At 43.0% G+C, this 12,290-nt stretch overlaps 1 long non-coding RNA gene across 1 annotated transcript; it reads right to left on the bottom strand.

Moving 5' to 3' along the window:
* Positions 1–2,858: 2,858 nt before the first annotated feature.
* LOC103462992 (uncharacterized) lies at positions 2,859–5,284 on the bottom strand. The gene is made up of 3 exons (XR_533433.2): positions 5,087–5,284; positions 3,155–3,262; positions 2,859–3,076 (listed from the first exon to the last, which is right to left on the bottom strand). It is a non-coding gene; the product is annotated as an uncharacterized LOC103462992 (long non-coding RNA).
* Positions 5,285–12,290: the final 7,006 nt, after the last annotated feature.

Here is a 12,290-nt window from a genome sequence, read left to right as displayed (position 1 = left end):
AGTTTTTATTCATTTCAGTTAATTTCAGTTTTTTATTTTGTTTTTTGTTAGATAACTTTAATAACTTTAATAACTATTAAACGTATTTGTCCCTTTCTTGTGTCTGAATGTGTGAAACAAATCATCCGTTATTGTCCAGCTGAATTCCCGCGCTGCGTCGCTCTGCTGGGTTTCCAGTCGGGTCTCTGTAACCACCAGGTTAAAACTCATCGCTCCGTTTCACCGCTTTATTTTCTTTTTCAGGAGGAATTTACTCAAAACGCCTCCAGCTATTTATGTTGTGATGTTCTGTTTTTCCCTCATGACGTATATTTGGCTTCTTGCCTGCAGCTATGCGGAAAAACAAACTGATAAATTGTTCACTTATGCAACATATTTTAAAATTATTTTAAATATGTGAGAAAAGGCGGGAAAACGATGATTGACTTGTCTGTTGGTTTGTCTCAGTTCGTCTCTGATGTCGCCACCTGTAATCCCACAGAGAATCCAGATTATCTCTGTCTCCACCAGCCGGGGTGAAAACGCAAAATAAACGGCAGGAAATTCAGGAACGAAGCTGATGTTCACGTCGGCAGCGAGCGGCGGAGTCAGTAGGGCTGGAAGGAAGAGCCGGTTTCACCAGGAGGAAGACTCCATCATGGCTGCCAACAGCGGCAGGCGATGAAGATGTGCCAGAAATAATCCGGCTAACACTGGAGCCATCACAGATCTGCAGAATAATGTGAAAAATTTTAAATATGATCTTTAATTTGGTAAATTTGATCATCCGCAGTGACGAATCTTTAATTTTCTAGAACAAAAAAGGAAATTTCTGATATACAAAAGCAAAACATTTTTGACTTCTGTACCTTTCAGGTTTGTAGTTTTTAGGGGCGGAGCTTCACGTCGGTTGCTCGGTGAGGGGCGGTGCCCACCGTTTGTGATGTCATAACCAGGAAGTCTTTGAAACGGCTCATTTTCCAAACACCAAAAAAACTATTTTTAGCGCTTGGTCAGTTTCTACAAACTATGAGGGCAGATTAGGCACTTTGTAAAAACTTAAAGGTGTAGGAAATTTGAACAAACTCAAAAAACATGAACATTTTCTGAGTTTGTAAATTAAAAAATTTTCAACTTTTCCAACTCAGAATATCCCATGTTTTTTTCTAGACAATTTCTGAAATTTCTCTCTGAATTTCAGAATTTTTGCTAGCAAATTTGTCAATTTATAAAATTTCTTTGTTTTCTAGACAATTTTTGAGATTAATCTAAAAATTTTTAATATTTTTTGCAGAAATGTGCTCTTTATTTACACCAGAGACCCTGATGGATGCACAAAAAATGCAAAAGGTTAATCTTGCGTAACAGATCCCCTAAATTATTCATCATTTTAGCATTAATTTGTTCATTTTGAAATTGTAAACACGTGTTGATCTGAGAAAGGCGCTTTGAATTTTTTTGCCTTGTTCCTAAAAACGATTGCAAACATTAAAAGAGAAATAGTTTTACTGATATTTATGTATTTCTTTTTACTTTTACTTTTCGACCACCATGAACACGGCGTCTCTTATTTATAAAAACGAACCAAATCTTCAGCGTTTCCTTTAGAAATCGTGCTTCACACGTTGCACGGCTGAGTTTCTGGTGAATTATTGCAGCTTAAAAGTGTTTATTTTTAAGACACTTAAAGTGATTATGCTGTTTCTTCGCAGCTGATGAACGAGGCGCCTGGAGGGTTTAAATCTATTAAAATCGTAATAAATGTGTCGGTGTCCGTTTGTTGTCTGCTTCCTGTGCGGTGTGAAGGTTAATAGGGCTGCATGTTCCTGTGTGGGGATGAGTTTTGGATGAGGCCCATTTGCGGCGCATCATTACCTCTCCGGCTGCTGACAGGCTGATCTATAAATACGAGCGGTCCGGACCGCCGATGTGACGCCGTCGAGCCGAGCCGCGTCTCCGGCGAACACAGCAGAAAATGAATCACACAGAAAGGAGGCCTGGCTGCTCTCCGTGTCACCAGAACCGGCAGACAGCCGGGAAAAATAATGATGTTATTTTATTTTCTGCAGAATACGATCTGGTTTTATGTGTTGTGGAATTTGATGCCGGGACATAAATTTCCCCAGAAAGCTTTCAGTGTTTTCTGTCGTCTCTAGAAAATASAAGGACATTTCTGAGCTGCAACAGTTGAAAAATTGCTTGAAAAAATCTGATTTTGAGATTGATCTCATGAAATTTCTATTTTAAAAAAAACAAGAACATTTTTGAACTTCCAAATCTGAATATTTGCTTAAACAACTCTAACATTTTGAGATCTAGAAGTTTTCTAGAAGAAAAAATAAATTCCTGACCTCTAAAGTTGAAAACATGCTACAACAAAATCAGAAATTTTGAGTCTAATTTCATTAATTTTTTAGAAAAAACATGGAAATTTTTTAACTACAAAAGTTGAAAAATTGCTTGAAAAAATCTCAGAAATTTTGAGATTGATCTYATGAAATTTCTATAAAAAAAAACGAGAACATTTTTGAACTTCCAAAGCTGAATATTTGCTTAAAGAACACAAATATTTTGAGATTTAGTTTTCTAGAAGAAAAAATAAATTCCTGACCTCTAAAAGTTGAAAACTTGCTACAAAAAAATCTGAAATTTTGAGACTAATCTCATAAAATGTATAGAAAAAACAAGGAATTTTTTTAACTACAAAAGTTGAAAATTTGCTAAAATGTGAAAATATTTTAGAAAAAGTAAGAAGAAATTTYTGACCTTCAGAAGTTTCATATTTTCAAGAAAAGAAACTCAGAAATATTTAGATTAATCTCAGAAATTTTCTAGGAAAAACTTTCAAAATTCAAAAATGTTCCATTTTTGAAACTCAGAAATTTCCAAGTAATTTTTTTCTCATCCTTTTCTTCCTGCTCTCTCATAATATATTGAACTTCTCAGGCACTGAAATTAATTAGTTGATTTTTAACAAACCTCTTTCAATCTATAACTTCCAAATGGCTAGAAAACCTTTGATTTTACACCAGAAAAAGATAAAGCATCTCCATCATTTCCCCATCATGCCTGGATCTCCAGTCGGTTTAACCTCCAGCTGCAGAACAAACGAGACAACAAGAGATGAAAGTGATCGGTCCGACCCGTTCTCTTTGATCTGAGCGTTTGACATTACCTGACGGCGAGCGGCGCCCTGCGCGTCACGAGGCCGCCGTCGGCCCTCCAGCCTCGCCGCTGTGATCAGATCCACTGGTCGATAACTGGGAGGGAACGCCAGACGCTGCTGCAAACRGACACAAACAAAAACATGAGAAACTGGAAGCAGACGACACTAATGAAGACTTTATCTACAGAAGGAAGCAAAGGATTGGCTGCATTAGATAATAAAAATATGTTTATTAGTAAGCGAAGGCATATTTGTTCAGTTTTAGCATCATTTAATGCAAAGCAATCTGTTAGAAAAGTGAAAAGTTAACTTGCCTGAGTTAATTATATCAACTGGAGAAAATACTTTTATAATGTGAGAGATTTTCCCTCTCTAAAACTCGTATGTCAGTGATTTTGGAGACTTCTTTCAGCATCTTGCAGTTTGCTTTCAGGATCAACTCGGATGTTTGAAATGTCATCAACTTGCAGAATATTTTTCACGCCGTGAAATAGAAAATTTCAGATTGTTTGAGAGTCTTTTAAATCCTGTGGCTACGACGACGGAGTGCCTGAGTGTTTTCCACCTGATAGTCCAGTAGACTCGGTTTGACTGGGAACCGAAATGAAACATTTGCTGCATCAAGAACMGCTGAAGGAAACGCAAAACCTCTGAAGACACTGAGCGCAACTTCCTTCCTCGTGAGTCTTTGGCTAAAAACCACGAGACATTTCTCCTGCTAACGCTAGGCTAGTGCATTTGTTTTTATTGTATTTACCCATAATGCCCTGCACTGGAGTCCACTTACTTCATCTGGAACCACATAATCACATTTATCCTAAATATTTTCTTTCTGATTCATGATTCATTGTTCAAACCTCTCAATGTTACACTCCAATCACTAAAGATAAACATCAGCTTTGTTCATTAAACTGTTCAGATTTTATTTGTCATGAGCAGAAAATGGATGCATGAAGCTCAGAAGATAATAATGTACCAAATATTGCACCGATATATTGTGCAGCTCCATGCCAGGAGGTTATGTTTAGACAGACTGGGTTGTTACTTTGTTGAAAATGTAGTTGTGCATTTAGTATTGATGCTGGTGGAGCCGAGTCAGCAGCTGGCTGATGGAAAAGTTTAGCATTTAATTCTCCTAAACAATACCAACTGAAGGCAGCTGCTTTCCCTGCAACCACAGAAACTGATTTATATGCAGGAACAGCAACAAGGAGGAGCACTGCCGTTACCCTGGAGATATAAACGTATAGATTTTCACTTCTTGGATGTTTGCAGCAGCAGGAGAACAGCAGGGTTGTGATAGTTTGGGGCTTTTAGTTTGGTTTTAATTCATTGTGACTTTTTGTTTGTTTAATTCGGTTTTAAGTAGTTTTTAAGAGCGTGTTTGCTAGTTTTTAAATATTGTTGGTTCATTGTTGAGTAATGACGGAACCAGTCTGTTTGTTACTGAACCGGCGGATTCTCGTGTTTTCTCTCAACTGTTTTTGCTGCCGCCATTTTGCGGACTAGCTTAAGTGCCGTAATTTGCCGACAGCTGACGTAAACTGCTTGGGTTGGGCGGAAAAAGTATCAATTTCACATCAGTTTCTTAAGACGAATAAAAAGATTCATAAACACGAAAACAACGGATATTATATCCATATTTTCAGTATGTTTAGTTTCATAAACACACAATTTAGATCCAGTTAYTTATACTTTTTTCTCTTTGCTTCACGTTTAAATTTATTTCAGCTCACAAAAATGTTTTCTTAATACCAGTTTTTGTTATTTTGTTAGTTTTAGTTAATGGCAAAAACCCTGGAGAGCAGAAAGACAGTGTCACTGTAGAGCTGCTGCCACAAACAACGGAGAAATATCTGTGTGTGTGTGTGTGTGTGTGTGTGTGTGTGTGTGTGTGTGTGTGTGTGTGTGTGTGTGTGTGTCTGAGGCAGAAAAGCTTACCGGAGCATTTTATGCTGACTGCTGACAGAGAAGCCCGTTATCATCAGAATCGGGCCGTAACATCCAGGAAATCAAAATATGATGAAGTTACGGCGAACCCAATCAGGCATCTGCACGGACAGCCCCGCCGCGGCTTGCTGCTGACGTCAGCAGGTTGACATGTTGGACAGGGATCACTGCGGGCTCATCAGCCTGACAGCTTTCAGAGAGTAAGCAGTTTCTGCCTGAAACGGGGGAAACGGGACGCTCCTCCTTTTATTTGCCCCTCACGGGTTTATCCGTTTTACGGATCGTGTAAAATTTTACGTCCAGCAGTTCGTTTTAAAACCGTAAGACTGCTTACGTCTTCGTAAATGCTGTTTATTTTCACACAAGCAGAAAATAAACAGAGCTGAAATAAACAGACTTGAGAAGTAAACATTTTCCCATCAAATCCAGAGCATTCCTGTTCACTTCTAGTTCTGAATTTCTAGGTTAGGAAATTCCGTTAAACATTTGGTAATTATTCTTCAATATTTATCAAGTTTTCTGTTCGCTTTAACATTTAATCCATCACCAAAAAAATGCTAAACGCTGATTTACTCATTTTTTAAAAAAAAAATATATGAAATGTAATATTATTTTATAAATTCTAATTCCTTGTAGAAGCTAAGTGCGCTAAACATTTTCAAAGCAAAAACAGCAAACCGCTAAACGGAAGTTTAGCTCCGCTGTTAGCGCCTTAGCATATCAACAGAAGGGAGCCCAACATGTTAGCTCAGKGGYCCCCAAACCGTTTCCTGTGAGGGCCACATAACTTTTCCCTTCTCTGGTGGGAGTCAGTTTGTAACAGAAAAAGTGTTACACGTTTATCACCTGTGCTGATTGTTTCTGATTGATTTTTACCCAGAAAGCACACGGGCAAAAACCGTTAGTGAAACGGTCACTGGAACTGACTAGTATATATTCCATTGAGGGAAAGTAACTTTAACATATGAATTCCTCATATGTTACCATAAAGGCTCGCTCGACATGGAATGTGGCGTTCATAACAAACCAGTGGCGCAAAAAGTGGGTATGCAGCGCATGCAACGCATAGGGGCGCAGCAYCAGAGGGGGCGCCAAAACCCAGTCTGGAGGGGGCGGCGCGCCGATGATGTTTTCCCATACACTTCAGCGCGCCTTACGCTCCTTCACCTCACGCACAAAACGAGGTAAACGTAGCGAGCTTTACCCTTGTATCGCCGATTTATGTTTTCGCATCCACCTAAATAAAGTGTAGTTGCGCCACTGTAGCAAACATGTGTGTTCATCTGCTCTACCGCTAGCAAACAACCGCACTGATTAAATAACATAAAAGTCAAGCAGTTCCCTAAAAGTCCAACAGATGGCAGCAATGCGCCATGCAAAACAAAACACCCACAGTTTACAGGACACACTTCCTGCTAAAGAGCCCCCTGGTGGTTGAAGAAAAATCCACATATAAACCGGAAAATACAATATATGAAAAAAAAAATCTGAACGCTCTCTGGTGTTGTTCAGGGGGCCGGACCAAATGTGGAGGCAGGCCGGATTCGGCCCGCGGGCCGTAGTTTGGGAACCACTGTGTTAGCTGATGTATTCTTATATGGTGGAAGCTACATTTCTCCAGAAATCGCAGAAACAACAAGCTTTTGCAGTCAGATATTTGTCAAGCAATGAGCTAATCGTAGGAAAACCACCTCGGGTAGATCACGCAGAACGCAGGACGTTTGGRACAAAAGCGGGACGTTTGGGACAAACGCAGGACGTTTGGGACAAAAGCCAGGAAATGGTGATGACGGAGCATCTGGTGCAAACTTTCTATAAACCAGTATCTGTTGGAGCAGCTAAAAACCAAACAATGAGGCACTTAATGGATTCCAGTCTTTCCTGAAGTTTGATTGTTTCCCTCAGATACTGGATCTAATTCAAGACTCTTTGCTCTTCTTCTTGGGGATAAATTGAGTTCATCCTGACTTTTAAATAAAACCGCTGTGCTTTTGACACGATGTTATCCAGCGCAAACAAAAGATGAAGGTGGCGGGACAATGGAGGACGGAGCTATTGTTCCTCTGAAATCCCAGTCAGATCTGCCAGAGGAGGAAATATCTCTKCACAAAAGGTTCGTTCTTCATGACCGAGACGGAGCCGATAGATTAACCGACGGTCTTTGACTGCACTGAAGAGCAGCTCTATCTTTAGTCCCGAGGTTCTTGATTAAAAGTAGAGGTCGCCCTCAGTGGTAACTGGAAAATAAAATTAGACTCGACTTGAATGGAGYTGAAGAAGTGAGAGCGAAGACAAAGGCTGGAGAGAAAGAGCTGGATCCGGAGTAATTAATGACGGTAGTCAATGAGCCGTCAGCCATTGTTTTAGCTTTAATGAAATGTGCCACCGACACCAATTGTATCCGCGTCTCAGCCGAGGAGCAGCTGGCTGTTTATCATTAGGCCGATTTTATTCACGGTTCTATCAGGGCTGGAAAAACAGAAACCGCRGCGCGGAGACAAAAGCCGATACTTGGAAATCCAGAGATAGTTTTGTGCTTTTTGGTGGAGGAGTTACAAAAGTCAAAACCTTAGTTGTTCTGTTTCACCACTGTTTTCAGGTGTTTACATGTTGATGTGAAACTCAGGATTTCGCTCCTTTTCACTGTTGACATGGGAAAATCCCCAGGAAACGTCCTGGACTCAGGAATCCGTTTCTCACTGTCCGGCTGAGTCACGGCTGGAGTTTCTTCCTCCAAAATCTGACGGAGAGGCAAAATATGTCACCCAAAGCCCAAACCTGTTCCCCTCCTGGCCTGTGGGGGCGCTGCACCAAGAACCACTGAAGGAAACAAACGACACAAAAACCTCTGTAGACACTGAGAGCAACTCAAAGATGGAGTGGCGTCAGATTTCCCTTCAGTCTTTGGCTGAAGACCACGATCCGTTTCTCCTGTTAGCGCTCGGCTAACTTGTTTGTTTTGGTTGCATTTACCAAGAACGTCCTGCGGGGTGGTCCACTTCCTGAGACCGAGGTTTGGGCGGACCAGAGACCGATTAGCATTCACGCCTCACCAACCGAACCGGACTTTCTAGACGAACGGAAACTCCACAATTGTTACATTTTAAAAAGCTACACGTTTTGTTAAATAAAGTTTTAATTATTTAACCTAATGCGGGCTGCACAGTGGCGCAGTTGGTAGAGCTGTTGCCTTGCAGCAAGAAGGTTCTGGGTTCGATTCCCGGCCCCAGTCTTTCTGCATGGAGTCTCCATGTTCTCCCTGTGCATGGTGGGTTTTCTCCAGGTACTCCGGTTTCCTCCCACAGTCCAAAAACATGACTGTCANGCGCAAACAAAAGATGAAGGTGGCGGGACAATGGAGGACGGAGCTATTGTTCCTCTGAAATCCCAGTCAGATCTGCCAGAGGAGGAAATATCTCTGCACAAAAGGTTCGTTCTTCATGACCGAGACGGAGCCGATAGATTAACCGACGGTCTTTGACTGCACTGAAGAGCAGCTCTATCTTTAGTCCCGAGGTTCTTGATTAAAAGTAGAGGTCGCCCTCAGTGGTAACTGGAAAATAAAATTAGACTCGACTTGAATGGAGYTGAAGAAGTGAGAGCGAAGACAAAGGCTGGAGAGAAAGAGCTGGATCCGGAGTAATTAATGACGGTAGTCAATGAGCCGTCAGCCATTGTTTTAGCTTTAATGAAATGTGCCACCGACACCAATTGTATCCGCGTCTCAGCCGAGGAGCAGCTGGCTGTTTATCATTAGGCCGATTTTATTCACGGTTCTATCAGGGCTGGAAAAACAGAAACCGCRGCGCGGAGACAAAAGCCGATACTTGGAAATCCAGAGATAGTTTTGTGCTTTTTGGTGGAGGAGTTACAAAAGTCAAAACCTTAGTTGTTCTGTTTCACCACTGTTTTCAGGTGTTTACATGTTGATGTGAAACTCAGGATTTCGCTCCTTTTCACTGTTGACATGGGAAAATCCCCAGGAAACGTCCTGGACTCAGGAATCCGTTTCTCACTGTCCGGCTGAGTCACGGCTGGAGTTTCTTCCTCCAAAATCTGACGGAGAGGCAAAATATGTCACCCAAAGCCCAAACCTGTTCCCCTCCTGGCCTGTGGGGGCGCTGCACCAAGAACCACTGAAGGAAACAAACGACACAAAAACCTCTGTAGACACTGAGAGCAACTCAAAGATGGAGTGGCGTCAGATTTCCCTTCAGTCTTTGGCTGAAGACCACGATCCGTTTCTCCTGTTAGCGCTCGGCTAACTTGTTTGTTTTGGTTGCATTTACCAAGAACGTCCTGCGGGGTGGTCCACTTCCTGAGACCGAGGTTTGGGCGGACCAGAGACCGATTAGCATTCACGCCTCACCAACCGAACCGGACTTTCTAGACGAACGGAAACTCCACAATTGTTACATTTTAAAAAGCTACACGTTTTGTTAAATAAAGTTTTAATTATTTAACCTAATGCGGGCTGCACAGTGGCGCAGTTGGTAGAGCTGTTGCCTTGCAGCAAGAAGGTTCTGGGTTCGATTCCCGGCCCCAGTCTTTCTGCATGGAGTCTCCATGTTCTCCCTGTGCATGGTGGGTTTTCTCCAGGTACTCCGGTTTCCTCCCACWKTCCAAAAACATGACTGTCAGGTTAATTGGTCTCTCCAAATTGTCCCTAGGTGTGAGTGTGTGTGTGTGTGCATGGTTGTGTGTCCTGTGTGTCTCTGTGTTGCCCTRCGACAGACTGGCGACCTGTCCAGGTGACCCCGCCTCTCGCCCGGAACGTTGGCTGGAGATGGGAACCAGCACCTTCTGACCCCACTGAGGGAAAAAGGGTGCAAGAAAATGGATGGATGGATATTTAACTTAATGTCACCTGACAGAAACAGGGTTAGGGTTAGGGTAGGGTTAGGGTAGGGTTAGGGTAGGGTTAGGGTTAGACCCTGAACCTCCAGGCAGTAGCCACACAGTTATTGTTGAAGGACGTGACGTCTCCAGCGTCTGCAGCCTCTGTTGCATGACAGCCACACAATCTGAGCCCACAGACGCTCCCAGCCAGCCAGGAAACACGATCACGTCTCGCATAAGGAGATTTTCTGTGATTACGGGGTTAAACGGCTTGTTTTCTGCCAGGCGGCTCAGACGCTGAATCTCAACGTCTCACTTGATCACAGCTCATCTGTGACACGCTAAAAATAATAAAAACAAAACAGCATTTTGAGATGGAGCCATCATTMGTGTCTCAGCAGTGAAACAAATCTCCTCGTTTTCTCTGAAGATTCGTTTAGTGTTTTCTGTTTGTCGTTGGCTGCGGGTTGTGTCGACGGACCAGTCGCTGATGTTTTTGTGTGTTTCCTAGTAAGAAAAGCTCTTCTTTTGGAAACAAAGACCAAAATGTGGAGTAAACAAAGGCAGGAAGTGGAGCAGGGTGCAGAAACACCCCGAGGGAAATCCCGTTTGCTGAGATTAACTCGGTGAGAGCGTCGCTCCCCGACGGRCGTTAATCCGAGATAAAACCCAGGAGTCGGGATTAGAGGTGAAAGTAAAACTCGTTTGTGTCCTGCTGGTTCGTTTAGYCTCGATTGTAAAACGTAAAGTAGTTTGTTCTGACAGAATGAGAGAACAAAACCGTCAAACGTCTAAATACATCGGCGCATCATCAGCATAAAAGTGTAAAAACTATGTTTTGAAATTTACATCATCTTATAAAACATTCCTGGATTGTTGCTTTGAATCTTCCATGCATGTTTGAGAAATCTTTTAATCTCCATGGCAACCATTCAGCTGTGCAAAACGCCTGGGTGGACCTAGCCCCGCCTCCACTCAGCTCCTTCAGACTAGCCAGCAGCAATTAGCAAGCACCTGGTGAAACTGCTGAGCTCGTTACAGGAGCTGCTGCTCAGAGCAACGCCAGCAGAAACATTAAAGGGTTAATAGAGGAGCCATGTTGGGACGACTTCCTGGAGGCGGAGCTTCAGAAAGAGCAGGAGGTTTTAAAGAGACAGAGGCCCAATTTCAAGATGTTAATAATGAAATTGAATGTCTTTCAAGTGATGAGATATACAGCATTTTTTAAAAACTGATGGTAGTTATTTGATTATGCTGGAAAACACATCAAACTGCCACTTTAACCAAATGTTATTATTTTATTTCATAACCATCCCTGGTTATTACTCACCTGATTTTAGATCCTCGTGTTAAACAATTTTACCAAATGAAAGTCTGATCCGCGCACCGGGCCAGGTGGAACTCCTCAGCTAGCGCTGCAGGAAGGCTTGTTGTTGTTGGCTTGAATGAAAACCAGCCTCAACCTCCTCTGGTCCTCTGTCCACATGCCAGCTGTGCCAGATCCAGATGTGTGAATATCATCAGAGACTTTCGCCAACGCTGCTGCTTCAGACGAGCTGCAAGAGTCTGAGTGTCCTCAGCATGAAAAGCTTCCTGTGTATTCAGGGTTTGATGAGCTGCAGGGCCGTCGTCTGCAGCGGTGAGCAGCTTCCTCTCCAAACGGTGGTAAAAGCCAGATTTCTCCTGCCCGGGTTCTCGGCTCTGATCGGGAGGAATCCCACGTGCGGCTGTGAATTTGCAGAGAAGCGCCCTGCTGTGAGCAGATGTTGAGAGCAGGTGTTTGTGCTGCTGCTCCAGATGAGAAGCTGGTCAGTAATTGGAGACCTGAGGTCACGTTGTTTTGGACACGCATCCATATTTCAGAGCGCCGTCGCTGCACCAGCTTGGGCTTCATTTAGCAAATGTTGCAGCGCGCGTCTCTAATGAATTCATCGTGTAAATGTGTGCTCACCCCTGCGCCCTCATTAAGCACCCAGAGATGCATGTCTGGAATGAGAGCGCGGTTTTATGATCCATGTTTTGTTTCTGCWGGTCTGAGAGCGGCAGGCCGACCAGCGCCAGGCCCGGGAGCAGCCTGTTAACGAGCTGAAACGTAAACATCCATCCACCTGTGACGGGGCGAGAGGCGGGGGACGCCCTGGGCAGATTGCCACTCCATCACAGCAACCATGCTAACGCTCACAGCTAACGGCCATCATCCATGCTAACACTCACAGCTAACGGCCATCATCCATGCTAACAGCTAATGGTCATCCATGCTAATGGTCACAGCTAACATCTACCATCCACCATCCATGCTAATGTTCACAGCTAACATCCGTCATTCATGCTAACACTCACAGCTAACATCTACCAT

Source organism: Poecilia reticulata, linkage group LG3 (genome assembly GCF_000633615.1).
Source record: "Poecilia reticulata strain Guanapo linkage group LG3, Guppy_female_1.0+MT, whole genome shotgun sequence".
In the NCBI taxonomy this organism is placed as follows: Eukaryota; Metazoa; Chordata; class Actinopteri; order Cyprinodontiformes; family Poeciliidae; genus Poecilia; species Poecilia reticulata.
The sequence above is the reverse complement of the archived record's forward strand: the minus strand, read 5'-3'. Positions and strand labels throughout refer to the sequence as shown.